We start from the raw sequence: 13,313 nt of genomic DNA, 5'->3' as shown, positions 1-13,313 counted from the left end.
ACTGTACTCAAAAATTGTGCACTGCAAATATACGGAAGTTTAAACAAATGAAAAAAATACTGGGTTTGTGCTCTTTTTAATACATCCCTCCTGTTTAACTGCAAAAATCAAAACATTGCCCTCCATGAACATTTCTTTCAACTTAAGGATAATACGTTTTGCATCAGTTTAGTTTTTGTTCCAGTGCATCTTCAGCTGCAATGCTGTTTTCAAAACTATTACAGCAATACAACACAAGTTAGACAAAAAAAAACCATGTTGCATTACTGTCTAGCTAGCCTTAGGCTGGAAATGAACCCACAGATTTCAGAACAAGGCTTGCTCTATTGGCCAAATATTGAGGAGGCAGAAAGGTCTAGGCTAGCACCTCCTCCACAGCTCTACCAAAGAATTTAAAAGATTAATTCTGTGTTGCTGAAAAGGTAATCCTTATTTCCATTACATTCGTGGAGTTTGAAAGTTCTGTTTCTCCACCTCGCTTTCCGATATTAAAGTGTCTGGGCACCAATTCCTGCTGATAATAAATCTAGCAAGTGACAGCCAAACAGAGCATTTCCATTTTATATTTAACTGTCAGACCCATGATCAGAACAGCCTGTGGGATCCCATGTCTCAGCTTAGCAAGCGAACAGCCTCTCCCCATGCGGGAAGGCGAAAGGGGGTGAAGAGAGAGTCGGGGAATGGAAACAGCCATAAACGATCTTCCAGGACAAGAAAACCAGCTGCAGTAAACACCACTTTGGAAATCAATTTAGAGTGAATCACAATCCCAGTAATGACTATTTCATGTCTTCAGTTAGTCCCCGAAATGCCCAGGGGAGCAAATATCCTCAGAAAGATAGTCAAAATGTCTCTACGCGTGTTATCTGATCAGCACAAGCTGACAGAATTCCAGAAAAATCAGTTCTTGCTCGCCTGGATGCTGACAGAGGGGCCGGGGCATCACAGCTGCGATGCAGTTGGACTCTCAGAGCATCGCAGCACCGCCCAGCCAGCCCGGGCTGGCAGACACCATCTCTTCTATTTTCTGCAAAAGGACAGGGTTTTCTGCTACTCTAATTCATCTACAAGTTTGGGAAGAATATTTCATCTTCACCAATGCAATAAAAACAACCGAGGGTCCTTCTTTTTAAGCAAATAGTTACGTAAGCATCCACTCAGTAATACAGCCATTGCTTTATTCAGTTATTATGCTTAAGTGTAATAGCACAGCATCAAGACTAATGAGTTCTTGGTACCCAATGAGACTTAATTGGATTGTTCTAAAAGTGACAGTTTCAAAAACCTTGATTAGCAGCAGAACTATCACAGAAGTAACAAATATCACACATTCATAAAGCTCTAGTGAGCCCCACAGAACATCTTTCACAACAGTGCTATTTATGCAGTCTCCTCGAGTGCAGCAATCCTGCTACTGTGACAGCCCAAATTTAGTTCCACACCTGCACCAGACACCCACATTTTAGGATGATATTAGAAAATCTCAAATACCATTTAGCTTGCCACTACTAGGCTATTGTACCAGAAGAACGTGTTATTTTCCACATTCATTCATTTTTAAACAACTTTAAAAGATAAACCTCTTTATAGTGCATTATCAGCTAATATGACAAAGAGAAACCAAACACTTTCACACGCAGGAAAACGCAGAGGGACATTAAAAAGAGATGTGATCAGCACTCTGATGCCAACAGGTTATTTTCAGCTGCCAGCGAGTTTTTGCAGCGTCACAAAACCAGGAGGAGGTACAACACCGTCTGCACGACATCAGAGACGAGGCAGAAGCAGACCTGCAGCAAGGTAGTGGCTTTTTGCAGCAAGGTAAGGGCTTTTTTGCAGTGAGGTAAGGGCTTTTTTTTGCAGCGGGGCAATGCCTTTTTGCAGCGGGGTAAGGGCTTTCATTTGCAGCCAGAGCAGCTGTCGAGTGACCCATCCATCTCAAAGCTGAACATGGGGCAAAATTCAGACTACAGGTGTTGGAAGCAGTTCTTCTAGATTAAGTATGCTTGTGCAACTGAGCAAAATATTAAGAAGGAAATTGAGACCTGCAAGCAGAGACTGGTTTTGGTAGCAAGCTACCTGAAGAGTCCTCCCTAACTTACATGCACTCCTGCAGGCTACGCTTGCAGCATTAGGAAACCAACTTCACCTTTCACACAAGCACCACCTACGAGGCTCCCCTTCTGAGCACGCTGAGCTCAACCAAAACCACTGCAAGCAATGCCCAAGACCTCCTTGGGTTTTCTGCTAACAGCAGGGAAAGAATGGCAGCAAAATGGCAGGCAGCACAGCACCTCCCGCACCCCATGGCTGGCTTTCTTGGACGTTGAAGTGCTTCCTGTGGCTGGCACTGCACCCCACCACCCTACTCCTTTGTTTCCCAATAGCCAGCTCCTGTTTAAAAACATCCCTGCTGTCAGCGGCCCTGGAATTAGCACCAGCCACCAACGGGAACGTTTGGGAACGCCGAAGAAGGAAGAGGCTTGGGATGGGGCACGGCCAGGCACGGTGCTGCCAGGCTGAGCCTGAAATAGAGCAGGCAGCAGCCAGTCTCGACTCATTACTGATGGGCGCACACGCTGACCACCCAGAACGGCATCCAGGCCACTGCGAGCACTATATATAGCCCCCAGACAAAACAAAAAGCTCTCCTGCTTCGCCTTCCCTCTTGCACAAACAGCAAGCAGCAAGTGAGGTCCAGCAGCACGCAGGAGGGGAAGGCATCACAGGGAGAGCAGTGGCTGGAAGCAGACGTGCCATGCCAGGGGAGTTTTCTGGACCAAGAGCACAACAAAAGGCACTGCTGCCATGCCCCCAAAAAGCCATTATGGGAAGGCACACACAGACCCCACTAACAAGAAGCTAGGGAAGAAGTATGGGTCTTCCTGGCAGGAAGATGCCCACAGCAGGCACTGGGCACTTCACAGCCCAGGGTGTTTTTTTCCTGGGGGTGGGGGCTCTGCTTCCTTAAACGAGCCTATGGCTGGTAGCTGCACGATAACTACTTTGAGATCTATAAACATATTTTTCTCTGGGGCTTAATTACCACAAAGGGATGCCAATCGACTTGACAAGTCAATTTTTCTCCCAAATGAAAAAAAAAAAAAAAAAAAGAAAAAAAAAAGATGTTCTCTAGCAATTCAGTGCTTATTGCTAAATGGGAAACAGAATCACACGCACAAACAGCCACGGGATAAATATCAGCTATTTTGAAGACAAAGCAATAAGCAATTGTTAACATTTCTCATACTCTAGCTTCCGAAACGTAAGATTTCCTGATTGAAATCTAAGTAAATGCGAATCTAATTTTCGTTTTTTCAAGTGGATGTATATTTCAGAGCACAGGAAAGCAAGCTGCAGATCGCTGTTTATTACAAATGACTTCCACCTCCATAGCCCTCAAAGGCAAACTATAAAGCTGTGCGCAGAGCTCGGCAATCTGGGCAGCCAGCCATAAAACATCCCTGCCGCAGCACAGATAACTGCTCTCGCTCTCGAGCCATCCTTGGCTGCAAACCCACAGGGAAGAGCTCCAGAGCGCAGACCTCACCGCCGCCAAGGCTTCTCGTGTTTTATGAGCTCCAACTGCAGCTCCAGTCAGGGCTCGGCTGAAAAATTACAGCGCGGACTCATATCCAGCACCGACTCCGATGGTGATGCTCGGTGCGCTGAGAGCTGCGAGTTATTGCAGAGCTTCAGGGAGACCCAGCGCCCCTCTGTGAGGCGGCTGGGATTTGGGTGGAGGGATGTCACGCTGCAGAAAAAGACAAAAGAATCAGCAGCACACTTTAAAGCGCTGCTGCTGCATTTTCCACAAACGGTGTGTTCTTTGGTATCATCTTAAAAAGCTCTGCCACCGTTCTGGGCGAGAGCTGGCAGTTTGTTATTATGATCAAATTTAGACGCTTTCACCTTGTGCAGATTTTAAAATACGTTAGTGCCAGAGCAGGAAACTGCACGAGGGAAGTTTCAGAAGATGCAGTTAGCACTGGGTGCTGGGATCCAAGTAAGCTGGCCGTCATTAAGCAGCGATAAAATGAGCAGATCTGCATCCAGTAATTAAGATGTAAAACTAAGCTATGCCTTCGGTAGGCAATTTTCATAAACAGCTCAGATTCCTAAGGCAAGATCAAATAGTACTTTGATTCCCCTGCTTTCACGCGTTCAGAAGAACCATCTTTCATTCCACCACCAGCATTTACCAGCGAAGAGACTGTGCAAAGCACATAGATCATTAAGTAATGCAATTTACTGTCACTTCTGGATCATCTCCCCATTCAATAAAGTATACTTCTCCTCTAAATACTATTTGCCCTGGCTGATATCTTCATAATACAGCTGAAAACCTCAAGCCATTATCACTAGAAGGCATCAGCTGATCCTAAATTGGCTAGACTGCAGCGTCACAGGCATTTAAGAGGTTTCCTTATCATTCATCTTTAATAGTAAGGGATCGACAGGCTCCTACCTGCAGCTTCTAGGCCAAAGGGAGCCCTTCTAATGGCATTACCGTTATCTTGTCATCTGAATTTTAAACAATTAAAACAATAGCACTTTTGTGCTGCACATCTCTTCTGTAACCAAAGATGATAAATTTTTAATTGCTTCTCGTGTTCGAAGTCTTACATAAAGCACTGATTTATTATTTTTTTTTTTACATAAGCAATGTGCGTCCTGCATTTCGGTTGCTACACCTTCAGAAGCAGCAAAGACCCGAGCAATAGGCACGGCGCATTTTGTTTACTTCGGGAAGGATTGGCCATTTTATTTTTAAACCCGCAGCTTTCGTAGCCAGCACTATCTAGCAATTCTTTCCAAATGAAAGCCTCTTTTTACTAAAGCAAAGGATGGCTCCACCCCTGACCTCCTCCTTCGGCTTGTTTTGGAAAGGGGCCAGATGACAGCATTTGGAAAAGCGCATGTTTATCTCGGCAAGGCCAGCTGCTGAGAGGAAATAAATGTAAGTTAACATATTATCTGGTCCCACATACACCGCTCTTGGTTAAGTCGTAGCAGCTAAAACTGAAAGTAAACTCCTCTGTTGGGCTTTTAATAACGAGCTTGCCACTAACGAAAAAAGGTCTCTGCGTTGCATCTGAATTGATTGCAGAATTGAGGTCATTCTGAGTTAACAGCAGGCAGTAAATCCCTGCCATGATGAATATAATTTCCCGGCCTTTCTGAATGAAGCGAGTAAAAAACAGCAATAGGAGGTTTTACTTCCAGGCTAAGTCACAGGCGTACTTTCCATACGGTTAACGTTCAGCAACAGTTTTTTACGATACAAAAAGATGACAGCTTCTGCTTAACAAAACCTTTAGCCTTACCCTGTGCCATTGCTACTCCAGTTTGCTAAGGTACTGAACTTGAAAGCTTTGAGAACTTCAACAAAGGAGTTTCAGGCTGAAAGTACTCTCATGCCCAGTTATTCTATTCCTCATCTTAAGGAAATTTCACCCTATTGTTTTTCAACGTCTTAAAATGCACCTTCAAGTAAAAAAAAAAGGATGGAATTACCTTTCTTCCTTTAGACATAAGCAAAAGATCATGAAAATCATCAAATGCATAGCTTGTTACTTAAACAGGAAAAACTATTAGGGGAAAAAAAAAAATACAGGTGGATTTTGCATTTATCCCAGCAAGCTCCAGCAGGCTCTGGAGCAGCAGACAGGGTAAAAACCTCATCCCACTCACAGGGGATCAGAGGCAGGTTGTGAAAGACCCAAAGACATCCATCTCTGCAAAGCCAGCCCGGCTCAGCCGTGAGGGCAAACCCTAAAGTCACCCAATGCTTCTGACCGCTGCAACAAGGCTCGAGGGCAGCATCCCAAAGAAAATCCCACAGCCCTGTGCCAGCACAGAAGTGGCACAGACCAGGGCTTCCCCCACAGGGCTGGGGAACCAACGCTCAGCATCACACCGAGCAGCCTCCAAATCACCCCCAGGCTGCAACAGCCCTACCAGCACCCGCAAACCAGCCCCGTAGGACAAACCAGCCCTGTAGGACAGCACGCTGCCTGCTCAGACCAGCTTCTTGTCCCAGATGCACCCTCATGGCTGTCAATGCACGAATCCGCGTGTACAGAGGACAGAAACATTAATAAAGCCTCATTATTTGGTCCTGCCATCTGGGAGGGCTCTACGAAGCCGGCCTGCCCGCGTCGTCTCATCGCTAGGAACAAAATGTGGGGTCAGAAGAGGGGCTGGGTCCAGGGACCCCCTCGCCCCCGTGACCCCCAGCACCGTGCAGCTGGGCACCGCCATGGGGACAGCTTGGGGACGAGGGGACAGGGGACGTGCCGCAGTGCTGCGGGGTCCCCGCTGGTCCCTGCATGGTTCAGCTCTGCTGGGCAAGCTCCCATCGACCTCATTCACTGCGGCTGCCTTCATGGGCTCAGGGCTCGGGGCAGAAGCAGCCAGGTTAGCCCAGACCAACGCAGGGCTCATCCCCCAAAACACCAGTGGTCCATCAGCAGAGACCCCAAGAGTCTACAGCAGCTCTGCCAGCTGGTGGGTGCAAGCCTGGCATGCCCATTTTACCATTTTGCAAGTAATTCTGGCCAAAAAAAGAGCAGAGATGGTGCCATAAGTAGGGGTGCACCACCAGCACCCCCTGAGCCCAGGGACCTGTAGCTGTTTGGGGCTGCGCCCGCTGCATCCTCGGGGTGCACCTGGGGAAGTGGAGGGGCTCCGGGGAGCCCCAAGGAGCCTCTGGGGAAACACCAAGCCCTGGCCCCAAAATGGGGGAAAGTGCCCCAGAAGCGGGCTGACGTAATAACGGTTATTTCTCGCTTCCAGGTGGCTCCGCTGTGAACAGGGGCGACCTCCTCGCTCCGGTGTTAGCAGCACAGGAGGTGACCGCGGCTGATGGAAAGTGGGGTAAAAAAAAACAAACACAAACGTGCACGTCCAGTACAGCCCAGTAACCCCCAGCAGGACCGCCACCTCTGCACAAAGGGGACCCCAGGAAACCAAACACCAAACACCATCTCCCCCCCCCCTTTCCTCCCCTCCCTCCTCTTCCTCCCCTCCAGCCCCTTGGCTCAGGGTGGCACACGCCAGCACGCCTGGAGGAGAAATGACAGCAGCTCCCACCGTGCCAGGAGGCGGGGGGAAAGGAGGGAAAAAATAAAAAGAAGCGGATCTGGAGCTGGGGACTCGCAAGGTTGAGCCACCACCGGGGACAAAGCTGGGGAGCACAGCCCCAGGAGTTTTGGGGCTCGCCTCGAAGGGATGCAGCGTGCCCCGGGGGGCGGTTTTGTGCACGGAAAAATGGCAGATGGAAAAACAGTGAATGCATTCTGGCACGCCTGGAAGTATTTTCAGAAGTTTCGAGGAAAAAAAAAAAAAAAAAAAAGAAAAGAAAAGTGGGTGAGATAAAGGAGGGGGTGAAACGTTTTGTGGTGTGGCTGCTTCGCTGACTTGGGGGGGTGAAAGGGAGGCAGCCCCCTTCCACCTCCAACTTAGCAGGCTGCTCCTGCTACCCCTGCTTACCTTTTAGTCTTTTCTTTATGGGGCTCTTTGGCAGCTTTCGGTTCAGTCTTGCTGTAAGGAAACGAGTGAGTATTTTGTCTACCGTGTAGGGGTCTTTCTGACGTGTTCCTCTCTTATTTTAATGCTTTCTCTTATTTTTGTTTTCGTAAGTGTACCCGTAATTTCACGAATCTGAATACGAAAAAAATCTCACACGGCCAAAAAATTAAGTTTTTTTGTTGTTGTTGTCGTTCGTTCGTTTATACACCCCCCCCCTTTCAAAAAAAAAAAAATAATAATAAAAATAAAAGCCAGAAGTCTGCCACACAGAAGAAAACCCAAGAGCTCAACAGGAACACGCTGTCCACGCGGAGTCGCCAGGAGCCTCGGTGGTATCCAGCCCGGAGGAGCGCAGCCAAGGCAGGTCCAATCCCAGAAGGAGCTTTTGATTTCCAGTGGAGCCCAAAAAATAAAAAAAAAAATAAACCTCGAGACGGAGAAACCGAGACCCGGAGCCCCCGGCTAAGCGGCCGCGGGAGCGCGCCTCGGGGTCGCGCCCGGCTCGGCCCCGGGGCTCCGGGCTGCGGAGCGGGGCGGCAGCCGAGGGGGGGGCTCAGTCCGCATGGGGGGGGCACGGGCAGAAAGTGCAAATTAAAAAAAAAATAATGAGAAAATTAAAAAAAAAAAAAAAAAATGAGGAGAATTCGGGGAAACAGTTTCGTCGTGTTTTGGGGGAGAGAGGAAAAAAATAATTAAAAAAATGGATCCTCGCTCCGGAAAAAATAAAAATTAAAAAAAAAAATAAAAGAAAAGAGGCAGAGGGAGGCCGAGAGCCTCACATGGGGCTGCGGGGTCCCACCGAGCCCGGCGGCAGCGCTCTGTCCGTCTGTCCGGCCGCCCGTGTGTCCGTCTGTCCGTCTGGCAGGAGGAGGGAGGATCCCGCAGCCGATCCCGCAGGAAGCAGCGGGCGCGGGGAGGGGGCTCCGGGGGAGGAGGATCCAGAGGAGCCCCGGCAGCAGCAGCAGGAGGCGGAGGAGGAGGAGGAGGAGGAGGAGGAGGAAGGGCCCGGCAGGGGGAGCAACGAAGGGAGGAGGAGGAGGGGGGGGGGGGGCCGCGGGGCGAAGCCTCGACGCTGCCTCCTCCAGCAGAGCCTCGGCTGCGGGGGGAGGCCGGGCGGCAGCGGGGTGTCTGTGTGTCCGGCTGTGTCCGGCTGTGTCCGTCGGTCCGTCCTTCCCCTCTCTCTCTCTCGCTCTCTCTTCGCAGGCAGGAGGGGGCCGGGCTCAGCGCCTCCGGGCCGCCGCTGCCCCGCTCCTCCGCGCTGATGCCTCCGCAGCCGCCTCCAGGGACACCACGGGCAGGGACAGGGCCAGGGCCAGCGACAGCGACACGGACACCGCGGGCACCGCCGCCACCACCGCCCCCGGGCGCAGCGCAGCCGCCGGTGCTGCCGCCGCGGCCATTTTGTCGCGCACTGCCCCGAGCCCCGCCAGGCAGCGCCACACCGAGGGGAGGCTCCGGCGCGCACCGCCCCGCCCTGAGGCCACGCCCCCTTCCCCTCCTCCTCCTCCTCCTCCTCCTCCTGCTGCTGCCCCCCCCCAACGCCCACGTGACCGGGGAGCCCCCGCCACATGCAAATGAGCGCGGCGGCCGCAGCCAAACGGAGCGCAGGGCGCGCGCCTGGCCACGCCCACAACGGGGCGCGCGCCAACCCCCCCCCCGCGGGAAAAGGGCGGCGGGGCGGGAACTGCTCGGGGGGGGGGGGGGGGGGGGGGGGCTGTGCACGGGCACCCCTCGTGCAAAGGGGTCTGTGCTCGCACCCCCCCCCCCCGTGCAAAGGGTGGCCGTGCATTCGTAATCCCTGCCCCCCCCCCGTGCAAATAGCACTCTGTGCATGCACCTCCCCCCCGTGCAAAGCGGTGTCCGTGCATGCACCCCCTCCCCGTGCAAAGGCGCGTTTGTTTATGCACACCCCTTCTCCCCGTGCAAACTGGCATCCGTGCATGCACACCCCTAACCCCGCCGTGCAAACGGCATCGATGCATTCCTAAACACCCCCCCCCCGTGCAAACAGGCGTTGGTGCACTCGTGCACACACCCGCCGTGCAAGCAGGCAACGATGCATTTCCCCACACCCCCCCTTGCAAGCTAATGCTGCAAAAAAGCAGCAGCTGGAACAGTTCCTTGCTGGGGGGGGTGGACACAGAGCAGCCAGGGGAGGCCAACGGAGGGGGCGAAGCACAGCCCTGCTGCACCCCGGGGTGCTGTGGGTGCCCCCGCTGTGCCAGCAGGGGCAGCCCCGATGCGTGCACCCCCCCATGGCAGGCTCTGAGCAGCTGCACCTGTGCAGATGGGTGCAGGCGTGCAGCAGCCAAATGCATCCATGCATCCGTGCCATGTGTGCCCCGACGCGTGTGCAGCGCTGGCTCAGCCCCTACACACGGGTCTATAGGGCCCGGCCACCCTACAGCGCTCCCCGGGTGCACAGGGCTGCCCCGGTCAGCCTGGCCCCACGACCCTGTCCCATGCATCAGCCGGGGCGTTGTGCCCGGGGAAGGGCGCAGGGCCTTTCCCAGGGATTGTTTTTCCCCACGGGATCGAGGAGAGAGCCAGGGTCTCTTGCCAAAGTGCCGCAGGGAGGAAAGGAATGCGAAAATGAGTCAGTTTCGCTGCGAGTTGTTGTGTCTGGGTCCGGCACCAGGTCCTCCCTGGTTCCCTCTCCTCTGCTGATTCCTTTTCCCCGTTCTGCAGGGAATGATTTTGGGAAGCGCAAGGCAATCTAGAGCCTGACCCTTAATTTGTGCAGCCCATTCATGGTGCTATGAGCAGGCTGGGGGTGAGGGCAGGGCGCTCGCTGCAGCGGGACGGGGCCGAGGGGAGCAGCGCAGCCCGGGGCATCTCGGCTCATGCCCACGCCGGGCACCGCAGCCCCCTCGCAGCTGTCCCTTGACCACTGGAGGGAGCCCATCTTGTGCCAGCGCCACCCGAACGCAACCTGGAGCACAAAACCCACAGCCCGTGACGCGGCCTTGGCATCGGAACAAAACGTCTTGGGGAGGCTGCGCCGCGACCTGCTGCCACGCACAGCGTTGTAGGAATCAGACCTAAAACCCCATTCTGCTTCATCACCGCAAAGGAAGGGGAAAAACAAGGACGAACTAAGATTTTTTTCCCTGTTTTGAATCCAGCACCATTCACAGGAGCGCTGGTGGCAACCCGCAGTGAAGCACGGGCACCCTCGTGCCCCTTGGCTCGGTGCAGCTCCCGGGCGTTGTGCAATGCAGCTCGGCACCCGCGGGCTCCAACCCACAGCGGCCACCCCGGGCAGCACAGAGGTTGCCACACCGCTGCTTTCGACAGCGCTGCTGCTCACCGAGAGGCAGAGGCCCCGAGCACGCGGCGCGGCCAAGCCCCGCGCCCTCCCTCCTGCGCGCACGCCAAGCGCGGTGGAAGCACCCAGCCACGGTCACAGCGTGCCCCAAGGAGGCTGCCCCGGCCCCAAAACCCCGATGGTTATTGCCCAAGGGAACATTCCTGGTCAAATTTGGCCCAAAATTGTGAACGTGAAAATATTTCTAATTCGAAACACCCTTCCAACGCGCAGTGATTTCCAAGAATGGCCAGCTCCGCGGGGTGATGCCAAGTTGCTGGAGACCCTGAAATGTCAAAACAGAATAAACCTGAAAGTGATTTGTGTACTAATATGTGTTCTTGGCTCTGGCAAAATTACCATAAGAGCATGACGTAACCTGAGCCGCAGACACAGAGCGCCCATTGTTCCTGATACACCGGGTTCTACAACGCTATCTGCAATGGGTAAAAATTCCCTCTAGGAAAGCAACCATTTCTTTCTACCTGAGCTCTTTACCACTAAATACAGTGCTCCGTGCTATAAACCCTCAATTCCCTTCCTGCTTTGCTCTCCCTGCAGCTTTTTGCCCCAATTTTTGCCCTCCAGGCGTGCTTGCAGCCCTGGGGCTGTGGTGCCCGTTGCAGACCCAGCGCTCCTGGCGCCCGCTGCTGCCTTCCCCCGCCCCGCAGGTAACCTTCTGCTGGCACGCCTGAGTAGGAACAGATGTGGTGTGGTGTGAAGGGAAGCAAGGCGACGTGTGATGCACGTGGCTCGCTGCTAGCAGGGGAGGACGAATTCCTGCCGCTTGCAGACCTCTGATTTCCTCGGGTCTCGGGGAAAGGGCTGGGACTAAAATGCTCGTAGGGCGCTGGGCACGTTGAGCCGATGGACGTGAGGGCGAGGAACTAAGCGGGTTTTTCACGGGTTTCCAAGGGAGTTTTGGATGTGCAAGACACGGTGAGTCCATTTCCCCCTGAAGGATGCAGCACATCCCTCCTGGCCGCCCCCCTAGCACACTGCATCGTGAGGGTGAGCAATTAAATGAGCTTATAGATCCTTCTGCTTATGGAAACACTGATTGTAATAACTTAGACTTCTCTCCCCTCATTTTTACCCAGGAAGAATAGCGGGACCATGGTGGGACCATGCCCTGGTGTCAGACAACCAGCCCCGGGGCAGCTGGACCCAGCTGGAAGGGTCCTCTCCATGGCACGGTGCCTGTGGGGCTCTGCCAAGGGGGCTCGGAAAGCTCTGCACCCCATAAAAAGCTCTGCACCCCACAAAAAAAAGCCCTGTGCCCCACGTCTGGCCCAGGCACTCAGCCCGAGCACAGCGAGCAGCGGGGCAGGAGCTGGAAGCCCACCTCTCGCCCCGGGGTCAGCCGCGCTGCTTCCCCCTTTCCGCACAACAACCGGCAAATGCAACATCTGGATTCAATTCCTTCCCCAACCTGCGAGGCTCCAACCTGTATTTCCCGTGGGAGAGATGTAGCACGATGCTAAACAGCAGTCTGGTAAGGGGGAAAAACAAGGTATTTTTTATTCTTGCTTTCCAAGCAGAGCTATTGTATAAACAAGAACACGAATGTCCCGAGGCCAAAAAGCAAACAAGAAGCGCATGACTCTCTACCCTTCTTACCACGGCACACAGCAGCTGTGATAACACGTTCTGCTTATTATCAATAGCTGTTTAACATTAAATACATAATGTGCCCCGACCAGAGGAGGCAGAGCCCAGGACTTGACCCTATAGCTCGCTCCGGAGGAGAGGAAACAACATTTTAGTGGTTGTAACACGTGAACACAGCTCCCTGTGTCGGGTCTGTAGGCTTGAAAACCGTGCAGGGCTGTGTGTTTCCCATCGTGCTCCCGATGGTAGGAGTGTTTCCAAGAATGCGTTTCTCTCGCTCTGGTTTCTGCATTCGTGGCCATCACTTGTAGGCAAAGGGATGAAAAAAATAAGCCAGAGGAATGCGGTACTTTTTCCTAGAAGCCCAGAAGGTTTCCCAGAGCCTCCTGAAGGCTGCCAGGTTTTGTCTTCACCCCACAGGGAGCCCCAAGCAGGCACGGGAAGCACTGGAGCTATTTTCACGATGTGCTCGGTACCCAGCTGGCTTCGGCGCTGCGAGTCGCAGCCTGAGCGAGGCAGAGCGGGGCTGGAGGCAGCCCACGACGAGGTTAACTCGCTGCGCAGAGCAGCCTGACCTTTTCTGCCATGGATAGCTCCAACAGCTGCACCAGCACAAAGAACCCGAAGGACAAAAATACTCCTGAAACGAGTGGTGGGGAAGGGAATATCTCCCAGCACCCCGGCAGCTCTCAATGCATTGCAAAATGGCAAACGCTTCCTCCTCTAGCTCATTTCTCAGCAATTGCTGCCCCCCCCCCCCCCATCAATGTCCAGAGCAAAACCAAGTTGTTGTAGCCTGAGAACCCGGCTGAACCAAACCAAGATCCCTGGGTGGTTTTGATGAGTCCAGGTGACGGATCCG

At 53.2% G+C, this 13,313-nt stretch overlaps 1 protein-coding gene across 8 annotated transcripts in view; it reads right to left on the bottom strand.

Moving 5' to 3' along the window:
• TNRC6C (trinucleotide repeat containing adaptor 6C) overlaps positions 1 to 13,313 on the bottom strand; it is a 244,675-nt gene that overhangs the window by 92,419 nt on the left and 138,943 nt on the right. The window contains exon 1 of one of the 8 annotated variants that reach the window (XM_082774734.1): positions 7,495 to 9,021. The exons of the other annotated variants lie outside the window; for them this stretch is intronic. The gene's annotated coding sequence lies outside the window, so the exon portion shown is untranslated. Of the gene's footprint in view, positions 1 to 7,494; positions 9,022 to 13,313 lie in introns of those variants that run through there. 8 annotated transcript variants of the gene reach the window in all.

This window comes from Aythya marila (assembly GCF_965140915.1).
Source record: "Aythya marila genome assembly, chromosome: 18".
In the NCBI taxonomy this organism is placed as follows: Eukaryota; Metazoa; Chordata; class Aves; order Anseriformes; family Anatidae; genus Aythya; species Aythya marila.
This window is presented reverse-complemented; position numbering and strand designations above follow the sequence as displayed.